At 44.8% G+C, this 25,023-nt stretch overlaps 1 protein-coding gene across 15 annotated transcripts in view; it reads right to left on the bottom strand.

Moving 5' to 3' along the window:
* ZHX3 (zinc fingers and homeoboxes 3) overlaps positions 1-25,023 on the bottom strand; it is a 136,497-nt gene that overhangs the window by 85,725 nt on the left and 25,749 nt on the right. Inside the window, exons 2-3 of one of the 15 annotated variants that reach the window (XM_086331812.1) lie at positions 13,511-13,673; positions 12,195-12,261 (exon numbers count right to left, since the gene is read on the bottom strand). The exons of 11 other annotated variants lie outside the window; for them this stretch is intronic. The gene's annotated coding sequence lies outside the window, so the exon portion shown is untranslated. Of the gene's footprint in view, positions 1-11,710; positions 11,740-12,194; positions 12,262-13,510; positions 13,674-25,023 lie in introns of those variants that run through there. 3 more of the 15 variants (XM_086331823.1, XM_086331814.1, XM_086331817.1) reach the window with 3 other exon arrangements.

Here is a 25,023-nt window from a genome sequence, read left to right as displayed (position 1 = left end):
ACATAACAGATGCTCTGTTTTGGTTTTTTTTGGAGGGGGGCAAAGGACCCAGGAACAACTGTAACACTGAACATATACTGAAACCACTGCAGGCACCTAAATCCAAAAGATCCATCAGTCACGTGTGCCACCACCACAAGCCTGGCTGGTTCTTTTTTTAAAAAAACATAATTTAATTAATTAATTTATTTTTTGACTGTACTGGGTCTTCATTGCTACGCATGAGCTCTCTCTAGCTGCAGCACGCAGGGGCTACTCTCTAGTTGCAGTACCTGGGCTTCTCATTGCGGTAGCTTCCCTTGTTGCAGTGCAGAGGCTCTAGGGCATGCAGCTCACTGGCTCTAAAGCGCGGGCCCAACAGCTGTGGTGCACAGGTTTAGTTGCTCCACAGCATGTGGGATCTTCCTGGACCAAGGATGGAACCTGTGTCTCCTACACTGGCAGGCAGATTCTTGACTACTGAGCCACCAGGGAAGCCTTTCTTGGCAGGTTCTTTATAAACTTACATGCCATTCTTTAGGGATTAGGCTCCTTCTCCATTAACCGGAATCAGTCTCAGCCCTGGAAATCAGTCTGCCCATTCAAAGAGTTGTGTCTCATTTCAGGAGGCAGTAGAGTAAATGCCCCCTTGTTAGGTTTCTATGTGAGGTGAGTAATGGAGCAGTTAATAAGGGGCACTTTCAGTCCACTGGCCTGGTAGTTGTTCAAGTGATGGTATCCTGGAGCATGCTTGCTTATAGCTGATTGTGAAACTTTCAGGGAAGGAGGAGGGGTAAAACGCAACTGGCTTCCTCTCCTGACCAAGCACTATAGACAGAGATCTGGGAGAGCCGACTTTGGCAGGAATTCTCATTTTTCATTGACTTCTGTCAGTTTTCACAAGACCCCTTCTGCAGCTTCTGGAGCTAGTGAGTGTCCCAGCCATCCCCTCACGGTCACCAGAAACTGTAGGGGAGGAAAAAACATCTTTTCCCTCCACTCTTCTGTGTTCTTAGCTGGTCTCCTTTCTCCCTGTTCTTAGGGTGGTGGGGCCAAGAGGTATCCTCTGAGGAGACAAGGGCCTGGGACTCTCCAGCTCCAGTCTGGACCAGAGCTGGGCCAATACTCAAGTGCATAACCAAGAGTTATTTTCAGTCATCACCAGGCCACTGGTGAATGATAATTTAGCTTCAATTGTGTTGTTTAACGAAACTGTGCTTCCGATTTCAAGTTCATGAACGAGTGACTCCAATGTCACAAACGGAGAAGAAATAAAGGAACTCCTTGTTTTACTTCAAATCTGAATTTAAAGGGCTGGTTACATCATTGCATGGATACAGATCAGCATTTTCCTCAGTACATCTCATTTTATTCATAAAAAAGGCATCTGTCATCCTTTGGGTAACATGTCATGGATATGACCTTGTACCAAAAAGCACTGGGCGCATCTATAAAATATTCCAAAACTTGCATTTTTCCTTTCAGTGGTTTTAACAATGTCATTTAGTGCTTTCATTTTTTTTTTTTTTTTTTTACAAAATCCAAGGTGGTGAAAGCTTGTTGCTCCTTAGATGACAGATGCCATAGGGAAATGACCCTGTCTTATTTGTTCACTGCTATTATCCTAGTGTCTAGCAGTAGGTGACACATAGTAGGTGGTCAATAAAAGTTTGTTGAGTAGATTTAATTATGTAAGAATTCACTTTGATCTTAGTTGTAGTTTTAGGAAAAAGACACCTATACACTAAAAATTATTAAGAAGAAGTCCAAATACATTCTGAGGCACAGTCAACACTGGAATGAATAAGAAGGTTTACAGATGACAGGTTTGAAAGGAAAGTACTTATAGGAAAGGAAAGTACTTGATAAAGTTATGTTGTGATTGCTGAAAAATCTGCTAAATCTGTGGTCACAATTTTAAAATCATTAAGCTATTAAAAACTCCACAGCCTTCCTTTAAAAAGAGAGTTAAATCTAAAAAGAAGTAAAGGATAAACACCACTTTGTTTTGCTGAACGCTGATTACATACAGGGACTGTGCTTGGCACATTACACACTAATTTCATCTAACCCTCACCAACACCCTATGAAACAGATGCTCATTACCTCCCTGCTATTGACAAGGAATCAGACACAGAGAGGCCCAGGGACCTGCCTTAGGTCACAGAGGGGCAAGGCAAGAATTTCAACCCAGACTATTGCTTTTAACCACTTGGCTACCTTGGCAGACGCAGTGTTACACTGGTCATAAAATCACCAGGGCAGTCACGAGGTCCAAGTGAGCGCATGGAAAAGCGATTCCAGGCACTCAGTAAATACTGTTCACCATCTCCCTTCCTGGTTCTCCTCTCCCAACCTCTGCATCTGGGGGCCTCCCACCCTGGCTCCCTAAGTTGTAATTTGGGAAGACAAGCAGTGACCCAATAACTTCCTTCCTCCCTGCTTACAAATTTGGGGAACTTTTGGATATTTCAAACAATTTGTGGTATTGTTTGATGCAGGCCACTGAAAAGGAATTAAACATGTTATAAATAATCGGGGAGGTTAAACACATAGCCTCTGGTCACACAGTATATGGGAGAACTGAGATTTCAACCCAGACATTTTTCTCCCTACCATGCAGGGTTCCTTTCAGTGGTGGAAGGAGAATCACATAACCTCAAGGTAAACTGTCTACATGATAACGAGAAGAAAGGAGAGTAGAATTCACATAAAACTTGAGAATGTATGGAAATAAGATGAGAAATTCTGTCAGGGAAGAGGCAAATCCAGAATAATACAAAAGACTTTGCAGAAGGAGGGCTACAGCAATGTCTGTAAGTTGCTTGTTGCACTAAACCAAGTGAGTTTAGGTTTGGAAAAGTTGGCTGGATTGATTTTTAAAGTATCTTCTCCTCTAATCAAAGATTCAATAATTATAACAGAAATGACATGTGGCTTTGTAATTAACTTAGCAAGCACAGAGCATAAGCACTCTACGAGCACTGGTTATATGAAAATGATAAAAGACAGACTAAGAGATATATCTTCCAAATCGATAGTAATTTTTATATGGGCCATCAACCAAAGCATGAATCTAAAAGAACCATTCTAAGCATTAAGGAAAAGTTTAATATACTATTTAAATGTATTAAAGAACTTACTACTAATTTTAGGTACGTTAATGGCACTATAGTCATAGGTTTTTACAGTACTATTTTTCAATCATTGTTTTAAAACATTTAAGTCACTACTTTTCAACTTGGACTGAATATGGGCATTACTGCTTATTTTTCACTGAAAATAAAGCAGTCTGATCATTCCCAATGTCGAAGCCTTATATTTTGTTACTGTTGTCTTTCTCCTGTGATTAGGATTTCCTAATTTAATGTCTACTTAAAGGATTTAACTCTTAGGATATGTTTGGAAGACACTGTTTTTAGTATTTAGGAGTCAAAATTATCTAAACACATTCATCAAGAGTGGTGGAGTAATCAACTCACTGAGACTAATAATACTTTTTTTCTTTAAGCCAGAATTAGTCTAATTGTATTTTATGTATTGGAAAGAAAATTTACATTTACTTAAATTGTAGACATACCATAAAAGCTTCAATTATGCACTAAAATAGTTTCAGAATATTTAGTGAAGGATAAGTTGGATATTAACACTGAATTTATCCAGAAAAGACCAAAGTCCACAGCTCCGTAATGGTAATGTTCTGCTGCTTGACCTGGGTGCTCGTGACACAGGCCCATTCAGTTTATGAAAATGCACCAGCCTCTACACTTATGTTCATTTTTCTTTATGTATATTAGACTTCAATTAAAAAGTCTTCTCTGTCATGTTCCATACTTGAAGTATTACAGATGAAATGACAGGGCATCCGGAATTTGCTTTCAAAGACCAGAAGACGGCAGGGGCCAGGGGAAAGACCATGTATGGTTGTGGGTAAGGAAGAGGATGAATGAGGGATGGGAAAGAAATGAAATAAGATTAGAAAGCTGCTGACATTGTGGAGGCTGCATGATGGGTTAGTGGAGGCTTGTAATACATATTAGAAAATTACTGTAATTAAAACAAAAGTGTTAAAGGGAAAGCATAGTTATTGCTGTACCTGTGCGTGCATGTGAGCTGCTGAAAGAACAGGGCAACAACTGACTCATCCCAGAAAACCAGCACGGACAAGGAGGAGATTAATGGGTGAACTACGGTAGCAACACGTCGCTCCACGTCTGTCCTCCATTGGCTCAAGTGATGAACTCAGGGCTTAGGGGCTTTAAGAACCTAGGGAGGGAGGGGTTTTGGTTTTCCAGTGGATGCACACCTTCCAGAGTGGTGGACATACCTACTGTGTTCAAAGGAAGGAAACGTGGAGGAGGGATAAATTGGGACTCTGGGATTAACAGATTCACACTGCTATATATAAAATAGATAAACAACAAGGACTTACTGTAAAGCACAGGGAAATATATATGTGTGTGTGTGAATATATATACATATATTCAGATTCTCATTATAGGTTACTACTAGATATTGAATATAGTTCTCTATGCTATACATATACACACACACATGCAGATACATTTATGTAAGTGAATCACTTTGCTGTATACCTGAAACACTGTAAATCAGTTATTTTTCAAGTAAAAAAAAAAAAACTCCTTCTGTTCCACTAGGCGGGGGGGAAAAGGAAATGGTGCCTACACAGGTAAAATTTAAGGGACCGCAGGACTCGTGTGTGTGCATGCGTGTGTGCGGCAGTAACCGCACCACTCAGGCTCTACACTGCCCACAACGAAGGCACTGGGCAGGCTGCACTCTGGAAGTGACTCTGATAAGCTCCCACATCAAGAACACTGCATCCTAGAGGTCTGCTCAGCAAAGAAAAAAGCTAGTCATGTTCTAAGCACAAACTCTGAGCTAAAAGCGTCCACCCTTTTAGGGATGCAGAATGTTTCAAAGCAAAACATCTCTGTCAAGAACATTAGCCAAATCCTCTGGCTTTGAGGAAACAGTTCATCTTACAAGGAGGTAGAGAATCCCTGCTGCTAAGACACACCTTATTGATCAGGTCACAGTAAGCTCTACAAAATAAGTGTAAATAGTTTTTTTTTCCTCTAAATTCTGACATAATAATCATCCCCTGAAATGACGAAAAAAGTCTTGGCCACAGTCTTACCTGCTTGGAACAAAGACTGAAAGAAATGTACCTGTTCCATGAGCTAAGAGAATAAAAGCTTGGAGAAAAGGGGGCTCAGGTGCTCATGACCTCCCCGCCTGGTCTTCTCCAGACTCACTCGCTAATCTGTTACTGAAACGCCGCCAGCTACACGAGGCTCTTCCAGCTTAGGAATGTGATTTCAACAATGCATCCATTTTCTCCAAATTCCAGTAGAGTGAAAAAAAAAAAAATTTGAATGCTCCATAATATTTCTTATAAAAGATTTTTATCAGGAACACTTTATCTTATAACCAATGTTTTAAAAACTAAGTATCCAGTTAGTTTCTCTTTGCGTAACTTTCTGGTATATGAAGCTATACCATATTAATAAAAACTTTAAAGTGCTCAGTTTCCATGAGCACTTTATTAAATGTCCCGAAGATGAGAAACTTGAAAAGACACCAAATATGTTGGATAACAAACAGCCTGTCGGGCTGGACTAAAGAGTCCACCAGACATACACAGAAGGTACATGCCACTGGCAAGAGGGCGGAACAGCAGCGCTGTTGTTTGCTTCATTTACTTAGTGAGGTAGGAGAGGGACCTCTGAATAAGGGATCAAGAATCTGAAGCAGAGAGTATCTTCCGGGGGATCTGATGGGCACAGGACAGCTATCCAAACATGGCAGGATTTTTTCTCATCAACAACTCTTACCCAAAACTGGGCCTCACTATTCAAAGTATGACCTGACCCAACCCGCAAGCATCAGCATCACCTGGCAACCTGTTAGAAAGATGGAATCTCAGGCTGCACTCAGAACTACTGAAGCAGAACCTGCATTTTAGCCCAAGCCCCAGGTCATCTGTATGCACGCCACAGTTCAAAAAAGCCTAGGATTAGGGGATTCCTGTCCACGTGGAGGGAGGTTTCCACAGAGCTCTGCATGGGCCTCCCGTCTCTCACTTTTACTTATGACTCACATGAAGATACTGAAGAGCCTTCCGCAAGTCCCAAGTGACACTCATCTAGAAGGAAACACTCAATTGCACAAGCACCTCTTGGAAGAGGCCAGGCCTGAGAGCAGATCACGTGCAGAGATGTAAGCAACCAGCGATTTGCTAACGAGAAAAAAAAAGTAACGCACGCTTGACTGTATGTCTGCACACGGAACCACTTCTGGAGAACAGGCTGCAGACCCGGCCACGTGTTCTAGCAGAGTGACTGACGGGACAAACTGCGGCCAGACGACGGGAAGAACCCGGGTGGGGAGAAAGGGACCCGGAGAACAGGCTGCAGACCCGGCCACGCGTTCTAGCAGAGTGACTGACGACAAACTGCGGCCACAGACGGTGGGAAGAGCCCGGGTGGAAAGGGACCCGGAGAACAGGCTGCAGACCCGGCCACGCGTTCTAGCAGAGTGACTGACGACAAACTGCGGCCAGACGGTGGGAAGAACCCGGGTGGAGAGAAAGGGACCCGCAGTCTTTCCTGAGGGATGGCTGACCAAAGCAAAGGCGACTAAGTGGGGACATCGTGGTTGTATTCGCACATCTGAAGGGCTGTCTCAAGACATTTCATTCTGCAAATGTGTTTCTGAGCATCTGCTATGTGCCAGGCACTATGCCAGGAACTAAGGACAGAGGGAAAACCAGAATCGCTAATTGTCTGATTTTCCTGACAAGTGGAAGAAACTTGTCTGTTGTCCCAGAAAGCGGAGTTGTGGTCGATGTAAGGCTAGTGCAGGACCAGGGCCCCAGACAAGGAAGCCCCTCTGGCTGAGGGGCTCCAGCTTCGTAAAAAGTGCACAGATGGAATGGCTGGCCCCCCAGGCTGAGCGGAATGGGTTAGGGAGGGGACGCATGCCTCCCAGGGAGCAGCCTAGGGGACTCCCACGCCAGTGCTATATTCCAGAGTTGCAGGATAACCAGGGCCAATATCATTAATCAAATTTAAAAAGTCTGTTCAGAACTACACTATATTCAATTTAGCCAAGAACAAATGTTTTAAAACTTAATCACAATTTAGGGTTTCAGCTAAATTCTGTATGTAAACGTAAATGGTGTATGACTTCTCTTTCAGCAGTAGTTTTTTAAGCCAAGGATTTAATAAAAATCCTCCACATTAACATTTTAAGCAACAGCTCTGCGTAATGACTCATTTTAATTGTATTCTTGCTTCTCTCAGAGACCCTTACAACTACTATATTTAATGTTCCATGATATACCTTCAGAGTCGCTCACCCCATTCTGAGAAATTATTCTGAAAAAAATAACAATTCCTTTCCCTCTGCCAGAAAGAACAAAAGAGGGAGAGGGTGGGGAAGCTAAATGCAGGAGGAGTCAGATGAATAATGTTTATAAAGAAAACTAACAGTAAGTAAACCACTTACATGCTCGACAAAACTGCCAGTCTTTTTTGGCATGAAGTAGGGTAAACGATATCCAACAAGTAGGAGAATGTTTAAGGTAAACATTAATAAACTATTAATAAACTAATAGTTTATTAATAAACATTAATAAACTATTTAAATAATCATGAAGGTCATATAGCAACCTGTAAACACATGCATAATGACAACAATATAAACCCGCACAATTTTAGCCATGTAAAATTTATGCATGCATATAATAAAAATTAGGGGAAAAAAGTTTAAGGTTTGTTTTTTTGGCTGTTAGGATTCCTCTTTTTTTAATTTAAAATTTCTACTTTATTGTTGACTGTTCAATAAATAATTTTACAATGAATGTATCAGGAACCAAAATAATTTTAACTTATAAGTGTAATAATTTGTACGTTAGCAAGAAATGAAATCACACAAAGGTGACACATAGTTGAACCTTAATGCTCAATTGGTTCTTTGTCTTTTATAAACCTATTTTTCATAAATCACCAAAAGTAAAATATAATAAGATTCACGTTATGAAAAGTGCTTAACATTTGTGGAAAGTAAGAAGGACTTTGTACAGCAGCCGCCCGTAAACTTCGGGTAAAAGCAAAACTAAATTTCTGGATTCTATTTTGCTTTTCACCTTATTTGATCTCAGTTAACATCGTTCATGCCAAGTCAAGTTTTTTCCCTCCTCTTTCCCCTTCTCTTCAAGTTCATAGAAGTGAAGGGGAAAAAACACAGAGCAGCTCTTTTACAGTTTCCCCCAGTTCTTCCAGTGACGCCATGAAGGGCGGTGTTCTGGAATGGGCTCAGAGAAGGCCAGACGTGAGGGCCACCTGGCTACCATCTGTCACCAAAGGCGTCACCAGACTGAGCTGACTTAGGGCCCAGAGACCTGGGTTCAAGTTTTCCATTTCTATAACATGGAAATACTCCTACTTACCCGGTGACTGGGTCAGGAGAAAGTCCCCAGTGAATGTGATGCTCAAGAAATGCTTACCTTATCCTTTTTTCCCACCTTCCACTAAACACACACATTCTGTCTGAAGTCACAAGGTCCTTCTGTCAAATATCTTCCTGTTGCTCTCCAAGTGCACTCTCTACCCATCCCTACCTTGCTCCTACCCCTACAGACTGACGTCTATGGATCCCATCCACAGGCCCCCTTGGGTGTCCAAGGCAGAGTCCCAGAGAGACGTCAGGGAAGGAAACAGAGTTGCGGGGGGCGCGAGGAAAGGGTGAGGTCAGCAATTTGAATATCCTGCTTCTGCCAGCTGTGCTCCTCAACCAGAGGCCACCGCTCTTCTCAAGGTAGCCTCTTCTGAATGACAAGCCCTTGTGGCTTCTGAAGACCACTCCATCCACTTCTCCCATTGCAGCTGGGGTGGTAATTTCACCGTCTGAGATTCTGCTCTGTCCCTGGAGATTTCCTCTACGTCCTATCCACACCACTTTAAGTGAATGCAGTTAGGATCTATAATGATTCTAAATTGAGAATAATCAGCTTTTCCTGTTGGGACTCTGACCAATAAAGTCCTATCGAAAGCATTCCATCTACAGCATTTATACCTTGAATCACAGGGGCAGTGGGCAGTTCCAGAGTTCATCTGAGGCCAAGAGGCACACGCAGGCAGGACCTGATGATTCTAAGAAACCAGACTGGCAAAGCCTAGCCTGTGCTCCCCCAACAGGCCTAAAGCAGGCCTTCAACTGAGCCACTGTCCTCAGACCTCAGGGGAATTAACATCAGTTCCTAAACTCTTGGGTCCTGTGAACTGGGGGGTCAGGGCCTGGTAGACCGGTATTTTAAGTCCTCAGTCCAGGCTCAGTTAAAGAGTTCTGGTTTTACCCCAAGTTTATTATAATGGTGTACAACTCACCAATTCCTTAGGAACTGGGAGAGGAGAAACAGCAGCCTCCCGAAGTCCCGTAGTTCCCACTGTGTCAGTCTTTCAAGTGAGGAGTTGGGAAACAAGGCTTAAGAACTGATGCTCCAACACCAAAAGGGCTCTTTTAACCTCCAAAAGAGCAGGGGGAAAACGTGGAGTAACCAACTCCCCACTCATACATTTCTCTCCCTCCCAATTCCTAGGAAAGGAGGGCCCTGAGGCTCACAGAAGGCGAGTGTGCAAGGAAGAACCAGGACTGATCCAACATCAGATCCCTGTACTCAGTCCTCGCTTGCTGATCCAACCTTAACCACGACAGCCACGCTCATCCCTCTGGCCTGTGCTAGCCAGCTGCCCAAAGGCACACAAAGGTTCAGTCAGGTCTTGCCCACGAGGATGGCCTGGTTCAAAATGGACTTGTGGGGACTGAAGTGGTCCCAGTCATCCCTAGACTAAAGACCTCATAGAGTTTAGCCTCTTTCTCTCGGGCCTTGAGACACAGAACTAACCTGTCAGCACCCACCATGCACAGAGCACTCTTCAAGATGCCCTGGTGAGTTGCAAAGAACCATTTAATTCTTTCTTTTTAAAATTTACCTTTTAATTAAGAAGATCAGAGAGCTAAGCATGCAGCACATGAGAAGGGCGTTGTACACAAAGCCTCGCCCAGCAGAAAGGTGGCAGAGAGCAGAAGAGCTCAAGGTCCGGGTCCCACTTTCGACAAGACTGAGCGACTAAACACAGTATGTGAAACGTGTGGCAGGTCCCTACCTTTCTAAAACTCCACTGCGTCATCATTAGAAAAGGCCAACAACAGCATCTGCTAGTCATGATATCATTATTAACTAGGGTCGTTGTATTAAACCAAATGATATGAGTAACAACTCGGGCCCAGCAGCAGGCGTGCTGTGAGGGCACAGTCAATGCCAGCCTTTATCATCAGAACCAACTGAACTAGCTAAAGCCTCCTCTGGCGAAAAATCAAATTCCCTGGCCCTGCTGGCATTTTACCTGCACTCTAGGTGCACTTAAAAGCCTTAGTCTTCTTTTAAAGGAAAGTATATTACAACATTATCAAGAGTAACAAAAAGCTTTACTATTACATAAGACTACTGAGATAAAAAAATATTCTGTTAAATAGACATTTTAGAACCTTTACTCAGAGGTGGGTTCCACGAGGATGAGTTTCAGCTAAGATTCAGCTCAACAAGAGGTGGAGCCACCAGAAAAAGCTAATAAGACCTTGGGATGCTCTATCAAGATCACAATACGGAGAATAAGGAGGTTATATCTGAAGAAACTAGGAATTCACAGTCTACAGAGAAAAGCTTGGGCAATAACAGGGAAGATAGCTGTCTTCAAGTACTTAAAAGGTTGAATATGCCGTATGTTGCGGAAAAAGACTAAGTAAATCCAGAGGGTCAGAGACTGTAGCTTCCTGTGTGGAAGAATGCCCTCAAGCTAACAGAGGATCCCGCACATAAGAGGGGGAGTTGGCCTGTGCGCCTGGAGCCTGTGCTGTGCAGCCAGAGAAGCCACTGCAGTGAGAAGCCCATGCACCTCAGTGAGGAGCAGACCCTGCTGGCCGCCACCAGAGAAAGTCTGCTGAGCAATAAAGACCCAGCACAGCCATAAATACATAAATCAAATCATACAAAAGAAAAAAGAAAAGAAGGGGACTTGGCATCTCACTGGTGGGCACACTGGAAAACTCTGCGTCCTTTCCCATCTGAGTATCTGTAACCCTATTGTCTTCTTTGCACACCAGAAATAAACATAAGTGGGAATCAATGGAGTGGGGCTCATGTGTGAAAGCATTTCTCATCCTGATAACAACGAAGTCTCGAGAGAGTAATACGGGGGCCACGACTCAGTCCACTATTACACACACTTAGGCAGTCTTAATTCATCTGAGAGGTATCTAAAATTAAAAATAAATAACGGTCTCATAGTTCGTTTTTCTTTTAGAAAATAATCAGCCCAATACTACATTCAAAAAGACTACGTAAAACCTGCAGCACTGTTTTGAGTAACAAAGCTAAGAGTTCCATTTAGTCAAAGGCACCTCTACTTTTTGCTCTGTTAAGCTCAGGAAACTAAACACAGGGGGAAAAAAAATCAAAAAAGATTCTAAAAATCAAGCCACTGAGAAGAAAGTGATTCAACATTTTCTTGTCTTTGTTTCACCTGCCAAAAAAGATAAAGTGGATTTGGAACTGAGAGAAAAGACAAAAAGAAAGAATTCAAAAGGGTAGAAAAAGACATCAGAAAGTGAAGCATGAGAGTTTAGTGACATTAACCGCCCAAACCTTACTGAAATTCTAGAAGCAAGCTGTGTATGCTTTGCTGTCTCTGCCGACCTCTTCTTTTTCACTCCAGGTCAGTGGGAAAAAGGGCTCAGTGGCAAAGAATTTGCCTGCAACGTAGGAGACGTGGGTTCAGTCCTTGGGTTGGGAGATCCCCTGGAGAAGGAAAGGGCAGTCCACTCCAGGATGTTCCACGGGAAATCCCGTGGACAGAGGAGCCTGGCAGACTACAGCCCACGGGGTCACAAAAGAGTTGTACGTGACAAAGCGACTAAATGACAGCAGCAGGAGAAAGGGATGCAAAGGCAGAGGCTTGTCTTCCATTCAGCCCATTTGCTGCCTCCAAGGGCACACACAGCTGAGCCCAGGAGAACGCTGCTGCGCTTCATCATGAGGTGGTTGTAATGTCAAACCCGGAATTCTGGAATCACAAAATGTGAGGCACAGGGAACAGGTTTAGGGACAAAGGAGTGGAGAACCAAGTTACCAGGCAATGCAGGTCTTCAGAAGCTCTTCTGAAGCAATTCATATTCTTAAGTTCTCAGATGTTTTTCCTTTCAAAAGATGGAGACAATTACTAAATCTTTACAGTTATATGAATTCCTTCTGTTCACAGAAGACACTATACCAGACTTCACAGCCCTCAGACCCAGTGAGAAATGAATGATCTACTAAAAGACTCACAATCAGGGGGAAGTACCTTCATTATGGAGTGTGGCTTTCACCTGAACTGGAGAAAGCAATCTTTGTCCTAGATCACAGGGTACTTTGTCATAACCCTGTCCTTCCAGCACTGTTAGGCTGAGGAGACCAGTAAATACGTAGGGTTCTAAGTGCCACCATACCCACAATAAGCTCCAGGAGAAACAGAGGAGAAGCGGACCCCTGACCCCTGACCCCTGAGGGGTCAGGGAAGGCTCCCTGGAGGAGGGGGTACCTGAAATGAAGCAGAAAGGCAATGCACTGTCTTGATGAAAGAGGGGAGGCCTCCTGCTTTTCTAAGAGACACAGAGGGAATCCAGGAAGACTAAGGTCAGAAGCCTGGGTAATGTTATCATTTCTGGACTGGCCTAAGGACTTGGGAACAACAGAGGGACCAGAGAGACAGGGGGCTAAGGAGCCATTAAAGGCAGGGATGGCTCACAGTGTGACTGGATGCAAGTCAAGCCAGGCAAGGGTCAAAGGCCTGGACTTGGCTAATCATAAAGGGCCTTGAGTGCCCTTTGCCCGAGACATTTCAGGGAAGTGGCAGGGACAGAGGCCAGAGTGCAGAGGGTTGAGCTGAGGAGGTAAGGAAGTGGAGACTATGGATAAAGCTACTCAGAGGAAGTCTGACTGAGAATAGGGAGGGAGCCAACAGGAAATACAGCATCAAATTTTCTTTGCCAGCTTGAACCTCTGTCCTGAGCTCCAGACTCACTTCTGTCCTAAAGTCCTCCTTTTCCCTCACCCACCGCATCCAGCATACACTGCGACCTCCCTTCCACCCATTCTCCATACAACAGCCTGAGTGGTCTTTTTAAACTATAAATCAGACCACTGTGATTTGCCACTCAAAGCCCTGAGAAGAAACCCTCGCCTCCCTGCCACGGCCTGTCCACGCTGTGTGGCCCGGGCCCTCCTGCCGGCCTCCTTTCAGCCCCTAAACCCTCTAAGCACTTCTCTGCCTCAGGAGCTTTACTCCGCCTGCATCACTCCTCTCTTCCTCCCTGCTCCAACCCAAGCAGCAAAGGGTGAATCACCTGTGAAGGAACCGCCACCGCAGAGGCCCTCCCCGCCGCCCCCGCCCCCCAACCTTCACACCTCTAGCCATCTTCAGAGTCCAAATTCTCCAGTTCTCCAGGTGGGATGTTTCCTGGCTCTCACCGCCAGGGGCTTGGACCTCAAATCCCTCAAATCCTAGCTCATTTCTCTCCTGCGTGTTGATTGTCTCTGGTCAAGTCACCACCTCACCAGTTTTCTCATCCTGAAAAAGATGAACAGGGTCTGCCTCCCCAGCTCTGGGAAGCTCGTTTCAGAAGCTGTGTGCACACCCTGGTTTTCGCCTCCATCTCCCCTGACCCAGGGGCCTCTGTGCTGCCTTCCTGGCACCTCCTGTCACCGGGAACCAGTCCCGGGCCCCTGGGCCCTTCCCCTTCCCAGGCTCTGTCCCTCGCGGCCGGAGGAGGGGCCCGTCTGTTCCGGCCCAGGCTCCACTGGTCCTGCCTCCCTGTCTCAGGCCCCGCCACCCTTCCGTGCGTGCTAAATCCCACACACCCCACGTTCATCTCCCATCCAGTAAACGCCTCCTCTCAATTATCTCTCCTCTGGCCTTAGGCACCAGCCGCCATGCTAGGATTGAAGCATCAAAGCCTCCAGATCAACTTTCTCTTTCCCCACCTTGCTGCGGGAATGTCAACGCCCCCCAGGAACCATGGAAACCATGGTTTGAAGATGGCAGAGCATCAGTCTGGGTCCCCCCATCCCCATGGTTGACTGGATTTAAAACGAACATGCTGCTGCTACCGATGCTAAGTCGCTTCAAAAATGTTTTAAGCCACTGAGATTTCAGCAGGGTTTATCTGTTACAGGAATTAGCATTTCTTTAGATAATACAGGCTGAATTTAGATAGTTGGAGAGCAAGCGGGAGGATTCTAGTGGTAATGAAGAAAATTTATACAGAAGCCTGAATCTAGGATCACTCGTGATCTGATGAAACCAGCTTCATTTACATACTTCTTATCCTCCTTGGGCTCCAAAATCACTGCAGACCATGAAATTAAAAGATGCTTGCTCCTCAGAAGAAAAGCTAAGACAAACTTAGACAGCGTATGAAAAACCAGAGACATCAATTTGCTGACAAAGGTCCCTATAATCAAAGCTATGGTTTTTCCAGTAGTCATGTATGGATATGAGAGCTGGACCATAAAGAAGGCTGAACACCAAAGAATTGATGCTTTCGAGCTGTGGTGCTGGACAAGAAGACTCTTGAGAGTCCCCTGAACAGCAAAGAGATCAAACCAGTCAATCCTAAAGGAAATCAACACTAAATATTCATTGGAAAGACTGATGCTGAAGCTGAAGCCCCGGTACCTTGACCACCTGATGTGAAGAGCTGACTCATTGGAAAAGACCCTGATGCTGGGAAAGACTGAGGGCAGGAGGAGAAGAGGGCAGCAGAGGATGAGATGGTTGGATGGCACTGCTGACTCAATGGACATGAGTTTGAGGAAACTCCAAGAGATGGTGAAGGACAGGGAAGCTGGCGTGCTGTGATTCATGGGGTCACAAAGAGTCGGACACAACTTAATGACTGAACAACAACAATTCTCTTCAGATTACTTTGAAACATGTTTTCTCATCTGACACAACCATCATCATCATCACGAATCATCAGTGCTGTTATAATTAACAGTTTGCAAACAAAAAAACAGACTTAGAGCAGTTAAGGTGGGTCCAAGGTCCCATTGCTAGTAAATGGAGGAGCCAGGATTGGACCACAGGACTCCCGACTCACAGTCCACTGGCGTCTCCCCTGCAGCATCCAGCCTCTCAGAGCCACATGCCAGGGCTACAACTGAAGTACACAAGGGTGTTGGAATAAAACAAAGGAAGAGAGGGAGGGAGTCTGGCAGAATTGGCTAAAGGCAGACTGTGGAGGACTTTATAAACATCAGGCTGTGGAGTTTAACTTTCATACAATAGACAAGGGGGAACAATAATCATCCTTTCTTCGAGCTCTGTCTCTTCAGCCTCTGAACATGCTAGAATCCCTCGCATCCTACAATCACCCCTTCCTCAGGAAGCCCACAGCCCCTCTTCTCCTCATACCTCATCACTGATCTCCTTTAAGAGGCAGACCCAAATCTCCACTTCATCACCTGGTCCTCTATCCATCAGTCCCCCACCTTTTTGGCACCAGGGACCCATTTTGTGGAAGGCAGTCTTCCCACCAGCTGGGAGGGGAAAGAGTTTCGGGATGCTTCAAGGACATTACATTTATTGTGCGCTTTACTTCTGTTATTATTACATCAGCTCCACCTCAGATCACCAGGCATGGGATCCAGGAGGTTGGGGACCCCTGCTCTATTCCACCGGCTCTAATGAATTATGACACTGCAACAGTCACCTCTAGTGATACCTCCTAAGAGCTGGGTTCAATGGACGGACAGCAACATTTCCTTTGACCTTTTTAGGGCACTTGCCAGTGCTGCACTCTTGAAATTTCTCTGCCTTGATTTCCACACCCACACTCTCTTCACCTCCCTCGTCTCTGTCTGCTCCTCCTTGGTTCTGGCTTCTTTTCCTCTGCCTCTCCCCTAAATGTCCTTGTTTCCTATGGCTCCATTTTGATCCTCCTCTTACCTTACTCCGCTCTCTCTCTGAAATCACCCCACACACAGCTTCAACTGACAGCTACATACTTCCAATTGGTAGGGAAGTATCTTCCAATCTTACATCTCTGCAGTCCAGATCTCTCATGTGAGCTCTCCACATCCTGGCTACATTTCCCTGCTGGTATCTCCCTGGAGGCTTCTCAGGTGGCACAGTTGGTAAAGAACCTGCCTGACAATGCAGGAGACTCAAGAGACTCAGGTTTGATCCCTAGATCAGGAAGATCCCCTGGAGGAGGAAATGGCAACCCACTCCAATATTCTTGCCTGGAGAATTCCATGGACGGAGAAGGCTGGCAGGCCAGAGTCCCCAGGGCTGCAGAGCTGGACATGACTGAGCACGCATGTGTGCACATCTCCCTATGGATTCCATGGGCCCCTCAAATTCAACATGGCTAAAATCACACTTAGCACCTTGCTTACCACACTTGTTCCTACTCTTTCTGCATCGATAATGACAATATCTGTTGAGTACTGTAGCAATCTGGATTCTCCAGAGAAACAGAACCAACAGAATACGTGTGTGTGTGTGTGTGTGTACACACACATACAAATTAAGAGATTTACTTTAAGGAACCAGCTCACATGATGGTAAGGGACTGGCAAGTCTGAAATCTACAGGGAAGACCAGCAGGCTGGAAATGCAGCCTGAGTGGATGTGCAGTCCTGGACTCAAACAGGCTCTCTGGAGTCAGGGAAATGGCAACTCACTCCAGTATTCTCACCGGGATAATCCCATGGACAGAGGAGCCTGGCGGGCTACAGTCTATGGGGTCACAAAGAGTCAGACACGACTAAGTGTTCATACATGTAGGGGTGACTAAGTAGTCCATGTTAACTTCAGGCACCAACAAATAGCTGGTTGTCTTATAAACATTAGAATTAGTGAAATATTAATAATATATAGTCCAAATATTGTATTTGGTCATTTTCTGAAGCCAAGGAGTTGTGGAAACTCTCTATTAGCTATTCCTACTGAACAAGACAGAGGCTGATTTCCTCTACCTAAATGTGCATATATGTAACTTGACCTTTTCAAATTCTTATTTATGTACTGTCATTTAAGTTTTAAAAGACTTTTATAAACGTTTTTAAAATGTGTTTTATTCTATCTGACAGGAAAGAGGGGCAAATGCCTAGGATCACGTAACTGGTAAAAGGCAAAGTGAGACTAGCCAGGCCTTTCTGCCCCCACCTATCATTACTCCACAAACCTATTCTGGCTTCCTGGCCATGGAGCCTCCTGACTCTCAGTGGCATGAGGCCACAGAGAGACCACGTCTGACTTGCTCCCCCAAGGGGTCTAGCACAGTACCTGACACACAACAGACAAAAAGTACATCATTGGTGAACAACTGAATTCATTCTCAGGCTGCTTTAGTCACCTTGATGGTAGGATGGGGCATAGAGCACTGCCAAATCTCTTGGCTTTTAAAATGCTATTGGCATCATGAGGAATAAAGGAAAAAGAAAAGAGTATCTTTTCAAAACCCTATCTGTTTATTCCCAAGGGATCAGAATTCTGAGCCAGGGCCCCATTTCAGCACATAAAGTAGCAAGGAGTATGTTTTTCAGCTTCCTAGAAAATTAAGTGTTGGTCTGATGGAGCAAGTGGAAGACTGAAAATACAGCCTTCTCATGGGAAAGGAAAAACTGCAAGGTCTCTGGCATAGTAGAACCATTTGCACGGCTGGTACAATGATCCAGCTGTCACTAACTTACCATGGCAAAAAATGGGCTTAGTAAAGAAGCAACAATTCATTCAGAGGGACGCACAGCAATACGACAGAGGATGAGATGACTGGATGGCATCACTGACTCGATGGACGAGAGTCTCAGTGAACTCCGGGAGTTGGTGATGGACAGGGAAGCCTGGCGTGCTGCGATTCATGGGGTCGCAAAGAGTCGGACACGACTGAGCGACTGATCTGATCTGATCTATAGCATGAAGATGCAGGTCTGAGGCAGAACAAGCAACAAGGAACACAGAGGCTTGGGGCAGGAAGAGAAATTCTGGGCATGGCTTCACAGCCTTTATAAAACCCCATGTGCTCAGTCCCACTAGTGCAAGGGAGAAGGAGGAGCTGGCCACCTTCAGTTGATCACGGTATTCAAGAGGCCTCAAGGGCTTCCCTGGTGGTCCAGTGGTTAAGGGTCCACCTGTCAATGCAAGGGACACATATTCAATCCCTGATGCGGGAAGATCTAACACGCTGCGGGGTGACTAAGCCCATGCGCCACAACTACCGAAGCCCGCACGCTCCAGAGCCTGTGCTCTGCAACAAGAGAAGCCACCGACCGCAGCGAGAAGCCTGAGCGCCCAACAGAGAGTAGTCCCCACTCTCTGCACCAGAGAAAACCCGCACGCAGCAATGAGACCCAACGAGGACAAAAATGAAAACATAAATGACTCTTTAAAAAGTCATTAAAACAGAAAGAGGCCTCCTAACCCAGCAGACATGCCTTCCCTATCGGGTCTTCACCAACGTCCCCAAGAGTGCCAGCTTCCCCCAGTTCCTAAATGACACACCCAAACACATGCCCTCCAATGCCTTCTGATTTCCTGCTCACCACCACGGCACAATGTTTCCGTTTCTTCAGGGACTTGAGATATCCACTATGATCCCAAGATTATCTTTAAGGGCTTCCATAAAAGCCTTTTGCCATCACACATTCCTTAATACTTTATATGTTACTTAGGGAGACAAGTTATGCAAAGTAATTAAGGCGTGAGGCATGCTGGATGAGTCATTTAGATAACTGAAAGCTAATTCATTAAGCACCAAAATACTTCTATAGTCTTGCTAAAATAAACAATGCCTTAATAAACACAGAATATCGAGAAGAGTTCAAAATTCTCCCCAACCTTCAAGATCTAGTCTGATGACAAATATTCCCTGAAAGTATCCCGCAACCCCCTCTTGCCACCTCCACCCACCACCAGAAATAACCTCTCTTTTGTCTGCGAACCCACATTTTGATTATACCTCCTTTGCAGCACAGTGCTCGATCTACTTTAGGTTAGAGACTTAAATGCACCTTGTCTAACTTAAAAAAAAAAGTTCCTGGAGACCAGAGACTTTTTTTTTTAACCCCAAAGTGCCTAGTTCAACAGGCATACAAACACTTCACAAACTGAAATACTCTTAAAGTGATTCAGATGCTGTCAAGGGCACCATAACACAGCAGAGCCTTTGGGGGTCCTGAGCTCTGGAAGACAGGAAAAGTATGATATTAGAGACCGCATTTAGTATCACTAACCCTCTTTGGCCTCTGCTCAGTATTTCTCAGCTTTAGAAGACAATGTTTTTCTACAAGGAAAAAATATTCTAAATTCCTGTTTGGTTTTTCTTTTTTTTCCCTAAAAAGGAATTACTTTTTAAAAATTTCAACTTGCAAACAGAAAATTCTGGCGGCGCTGGCATTGTTAAGCCTCGATTGCCACATTTTCTGGGTCTCAAAATGTGCATGCAGATGGCTGCCGGCAGCTCAGCAGGGAGACGGAGCAGCACGCGGAAGACATGCAAAGTGACGGGAATATAGCCGAGACACTGCGCCACGTTTGGTGCCCAGTTCATCAAGTTTGAAAGCCAGGCCCCTCAGTACCGACAGTGCTACGAGGAAATAAGAAACAGAGCGTACCATCCGGCAAGCTAAGTTTCAAGCTCAAGGTCCAAAGCAACTACTTCTGTCTGGCAGGGCCAACAACATTGTTTTCCCGAAGCTTTTAGTGTTTGGCTATGACGAACCAGGCGCTAAGTATAGTTTAATATTCTAAACACGCAGCTCAAACTCACACCCTCCTCACCAGCAGTAGGGGATTCTAAGCGGTCAGCCCAGGATGGTCAGAATCAACAGAATGATTATAAATCCCAAGCCAAGGAGTTAATTTCCTGATCATTTTTATAAACAAAACAGGAGTCAGTGAAACAAGCACTGTTAGTTATGGTCTTTCATTCTTAACCAAACCCTAATTTGTTGACGGGGCTAAAGGTCGTCTTTTTTTTTCTATATAACATTAATAGCTAACATTGGTTTTTTGAGTGCAATTATGCTACTCACAGTGACCCTGTGAGGTAAGAAATATTATCTTGAATGGTGAACCCCAAGTTCCCTCTCTAGCAGCTATTCTCCTGTAGGATTCCCTGTCCTTATCATGGAAAAAAACAGAATTTTCTTCATAAAAGCTGGGAGCATGGGGTGGCAGGCCTTCTGGGATCACGATACTATCTAGTCGTGTACGCAGCCCCTAGGGGATAATAACTGCTCTTGTCTTTGGCCTTTCGTTGAGTAAAGGGTTTTTAAATCCAGTGTCCTCAGAGATAGAACTGTGTCACATTAGTTAATATTACTGGTAACTGAAGTACTAAAACATGCAAGATTAGGATGGAAGCTTTCTAAATTAAACTGCATTACTTCCTTCTCAACCTTTCTGAACTAATCAAACCATAATTTGACCTATTCGTGCTGAACAGGATAGCAATTATGATTGATTAATGTATTCAGAGACCACGGAGGCAAACAAGACTGTTTCCTCTCAGAGTGTCCCCAAACTGCTATGGTTTGGATGACTTCGTAGAGGGAGTTTTGTCTCTGTCATCACCAGCTGTCTCTTCTTGCTTTAGCCAGGGTGACAGACTTTAATGGAGGGTCTCTTAATTCAGAGCCTCTGCCATCAGCTAAACCTGGAAAGGCAAGCTATTAAGAGTCATGGGCTAAGGCTCGCCCTCACCTGCCTCCCTTCAGACCCAAGCAGTTGGCCTCCCGTGTTCTATCCACTGCAGCCGCCTTTCCCAATCCTGCCTAATTATGAAGAATTGTAAGAGAAGACAGTGGAGCAAATTGAGCGAGTAGCACTAAACTATACACATTACCACATGTGACATACACAGCTAGTGGGAAGTTGGTGTAGAGCACAGGGAGCTCAAGCAGGTGCTCTGTGACGACCTAGAGGGGTGGGGTGGGGTGAGCAGTGGGAGGCAGGTTCAAGAAGGAGACATATGTATATTTATGGCTGATTCACGCCAATGTATGGCAGAAACCAACACAACACTGTCAAGCAATTATCCAATTAAATTTAAAAAAAAAAGAATTACCAGGTATGTGTGTGGAGAGTAGAGTGTTAAAATATACATTCTCAGTCCTCTCTCCTAGAAATTCTAATTCAGTGGGCCTGGAGTGGAGCCCTGGAAGCTGAATTTTTAACGCAGACCCTCAGATGATTTCCACGACCAGGTATAGAAATACAATACTACATGTCACCCATGCTGCTCACTTGGAATCAGGATGCCTTCAGAAGCACAGTGAACCTGAGCCAAGGCTGACTGCTTCCAGAGAGACCCACAACCAACAAAGCTTTCAGGTCACTGCTCTGCCACTGCTCTCAGGAAAAATACCCCAGTCTTCTGAGGCTCCTCCAGGGTGGCCATCAACCCTCTTCTCATTTGCTGGAACGCCATTCACCCAAGACGTGGCATGCCTTCCTTCTCTGTACCTCAAACGTCCTGCCATCCTTTTGATGGCTTGGATAACCACAGGGATGACCCAAACAACTCTCAAGCCTCAGTTACTTGGCCTCCTTCACTGAGTTCACTTCACTTGGGCTATGTATGTCCGTGGCAAAACCCGGGTGCCTGTTCTGTCCAGTAATTAATTGCTCCAACTCTGAAATCTTCCACTCACATGTCCTTCTCCACTCCAGGGCTCCAATACACCCAGTGCTTGGTTTTATCCACACCTCTGGCCCTTTTCTCCTCCAGGTCCAGCTGGGACCCCCTTTCCTGCTTATGCTGATCACTCCCTGCTCGGAGGACAGTGTAGTTCCTCCGCTACACTGTCCTACCGCGGCTCACTGCAGCCGGCCTCGACCCTGGCCCAGTCCAAATGGATGTCTTATTTGCTCCTGACACCAGCAAGCTGTGTGCTACTGGTGTCCTGATCAATCCACAGCCTCCTACCTCAACAGAGCCCTGCACACTGCCGAGAGGTCACGGGCATCGGCCCAAGTTCACTCTTCCTCTTCCTGACCTTGACTCTCTGTCAAGTCTCCTTCCTTTTCCTCTGACTTCTTCCCACTTATTCTTAGCAAAACTCTATTTCACAGAAATGATGGAAGTCATCAGACTAGCACTTGCTCATAAGCTGTCCCACCAGAAAATACAGCTATGTCCAGATATTCCATCATAAGGGCTGCCAAGCCCGTCCATGCCTGTGCGGGGCCTACTGTTTGCTTGGTTATTTAAAGCAAGCTCCCTGGTGATAATCATTACTGAAGTAAGCTGTAACAGTCGTGAATGGGGGGGAAAAATCCACCCTCTCAAAGGATCCCTCTACCCTGAGAATCTTAAGATTGGGAAGAGTCTAAAAAGAAAAAGAAGAAAACAAAACCCTCTTACCTATAAGCATTTAACTAAATACAAACAAAAGCTGCATACAGAATGATTATAAATTCTAAGCCGAAGAGTTAATTCCCTGATAATTTTTATAAACTCAAAACCAGAGTCAGTGAAACAATACTGTTAATTATGGTCTGTCTCTCACTCTTAACCCAAATCTAGTTTGTTAATGAGGCTAAAAGTCTTTTCCTAACTTTTTTTCTCCATATAATATTAATTGCTAACATTAATTGCTTTTTGTGTATAATTATGCTACTTATAATGACCCTGTGAGATAAGATATTATTTTTCTCCATTTACAGCTGAAAAACAAAAAAACAGACTTAAGCTGTTATGGAATTTGCCCAAGGGCTTGCAGCTAGTAAGTGGCAGAGGGAAAATTAAAATACAGAGCCTGGGACTTCCCTGGTGGTCTAGTGGCTAAGACTCTGCACTCCCAGTGCAGGGGTCTTGGGTCTGATCCCTGGTCAGGGAATTAGATCCTGCATGCTGCAACTAAGACCCAGCATGGCCAAATAAATAAATAAATAAATTCTAAATCTTTATTAAAAATAAAAACAAACAGCCTGAACACAAACTATATGTTTCAGCATAGGGCTTGTTGACACTAAGTTTCCAGGAAATGCACAACCCTAACACAAGCACTGTTTTTTATGCTCCAATGAAGAATCACCCAATATTAATCTCACAGAATGTTGAATGTTTATTTATTCATTCCTACATTCTTATCAGAGGGCAGCAAAGAATAAGAGAAAAGATTCTACAGTCAGACCATACAGATCCAAATTCTAGCTCCAACACTTTCTTAGCTTTGTAACTTCAAAAGTTACTTATCTAAGCTCAGTTGTTTCAAAACAACAATAAAAAATAGGTCATAACCATTACTACCTTAGTAGCCTCTCCCAGAGGTTGAGAGATAATGTGTGAACACACTTAACCATGGACCTGACACATAATTTCAAAAAAGGTTGGCTGTTACAATCATTTTATCCTTCAAAAGGTATCCGGGACCTGTAGCTAGTGGAATCTACACAGAGACGGGGCCAAGACTGGACGATAAATAAGCCAAGGCCGTCCCTGCCCTCTTGGTCTTGCAGTCTATTGGGGGAATGGACCATAAAGAAGAAAACAAACATCTGGGTTAAATACCTGGAATTCTGGTGACATGCTAAGCAGGAAATGCATGTGTACTGAGAGGGGGACAATGAGGAGGCAGCTGCTGTAAAAGGGTGATCAGGGAAGGGACTCCTCTGAGAAGGGACATTTTCGCTGAGCCCAGATGTCAGAGAAGGCCCTTCCCCTAGAAGAGTCTGGGGACCAGTGCCAGGCAGAGGGAAGTGCTACACGGAAGAGAAGAACTTGGCTCTGAGCAGATCCGACAGTACTTCCACCTTACAGGAGCATGGCTAGCGAGGAGTGGAGGGTGGAGAAGAGGCAGAGGCTGGCACCCGAGTGTGGACGTGGATCTCAGGGCAGTGAGAGGCCTCAAAATGGGCAGAGGACGCTCGAGGGGACAAGGTCTGATAGGCTCGCTGGCTGCAGGGGGAGAATGGGTTAGAGAAGGCAGGAGTGGAAGCTGGGAGACCAGGCGGCAGGCAGGGGCAGTCACCCAGCTGAAAGAGGATGGTAGCCGGATGAGGAGGACGGAGGGGAGGGCGGGCAGGCCCACGGCCCACACTGATAGACTAGACGTCGGCTGAGGAATGGGGGAAAATCCAGGTCGACTCTCGGAGGGCTAAACAGTGAATGGATGGACAGTGCTGACTAAAGGGAGGCTGGGGGCAGGAGAAGGCAGGAGAAGAGAGGGCACAGGGATCGAGAATGAGGAATACAAATCTGGAAGCTTGAAAGGGAGAGACTGAGTGATCAATTGTGGGCATGTGAAGTTTGAGATCATTGTGAGTCTGCAAGGAGAGAGAGAGAAGGGAGGCAGGAGTTAAAACTGTAAATCTAGAACCAAAGAAAGGTCTGGGCGGGAGGTGTAACTGAGGCAGTCATCTGCATCCAGAGGGTAATAAAGTCCTGGGAACGGATGAGATCACTTAGGAAGAGAATCTGATGAGAGAAGGGAGGTAGCCGAGTGAAAGAAGGGAATAAATAATAACAAATCAGGCAGGTAATCTAAAACTAAACGTGGTAATGCAGCCCATACAATGTACTTGTACGGCTGCCCCAACGATGTGCTTAATAAACGCCTGTGGAACAAATACAAATAAATTCTTAACACATTCCCTTCAGGCCTTCCTTTAAAAGAACAAAATTTTTCATTTACGATTTCTTCCCCTAAATATATCTGAAGCATCAGAAAAAAACCTTTTTGACGGTTTGGATTGTGTTCAAAGGAATTCTTTTCCTTTAGAGGAAAAGCAAGGATTCTTTTCAAAAACTCATTAAAATTAAAGATTGCCTGCTTGAAATTCAAGGCCTTAAAAACCTTACACTGACGCTCTGTAAAAATTCTGCCTCAATATACGAATTTCCCCTTCCTTATAATGCAAATGCAACTGTATGTGTTACTGCAGATGTCATTTTGTCCTGAAAGATGAA

Source organism: Bos grunniens, chromosome 13 (assembly GCF_055505025.1).
Source record: "Bos grunniens cultivar Pamir isolate PY7600 chromosome 13, Bosgru_T2T1.0, whole genome shotgun sequence".
NCBI lineage: Eukaryota > Metazoa > Chordata > Mammalia > Artiodactyla > Bovidae > Bos > Bos grunniens.
This window is presented reverse-complemented; position numbering and strand designations above follow the sequence as displayed.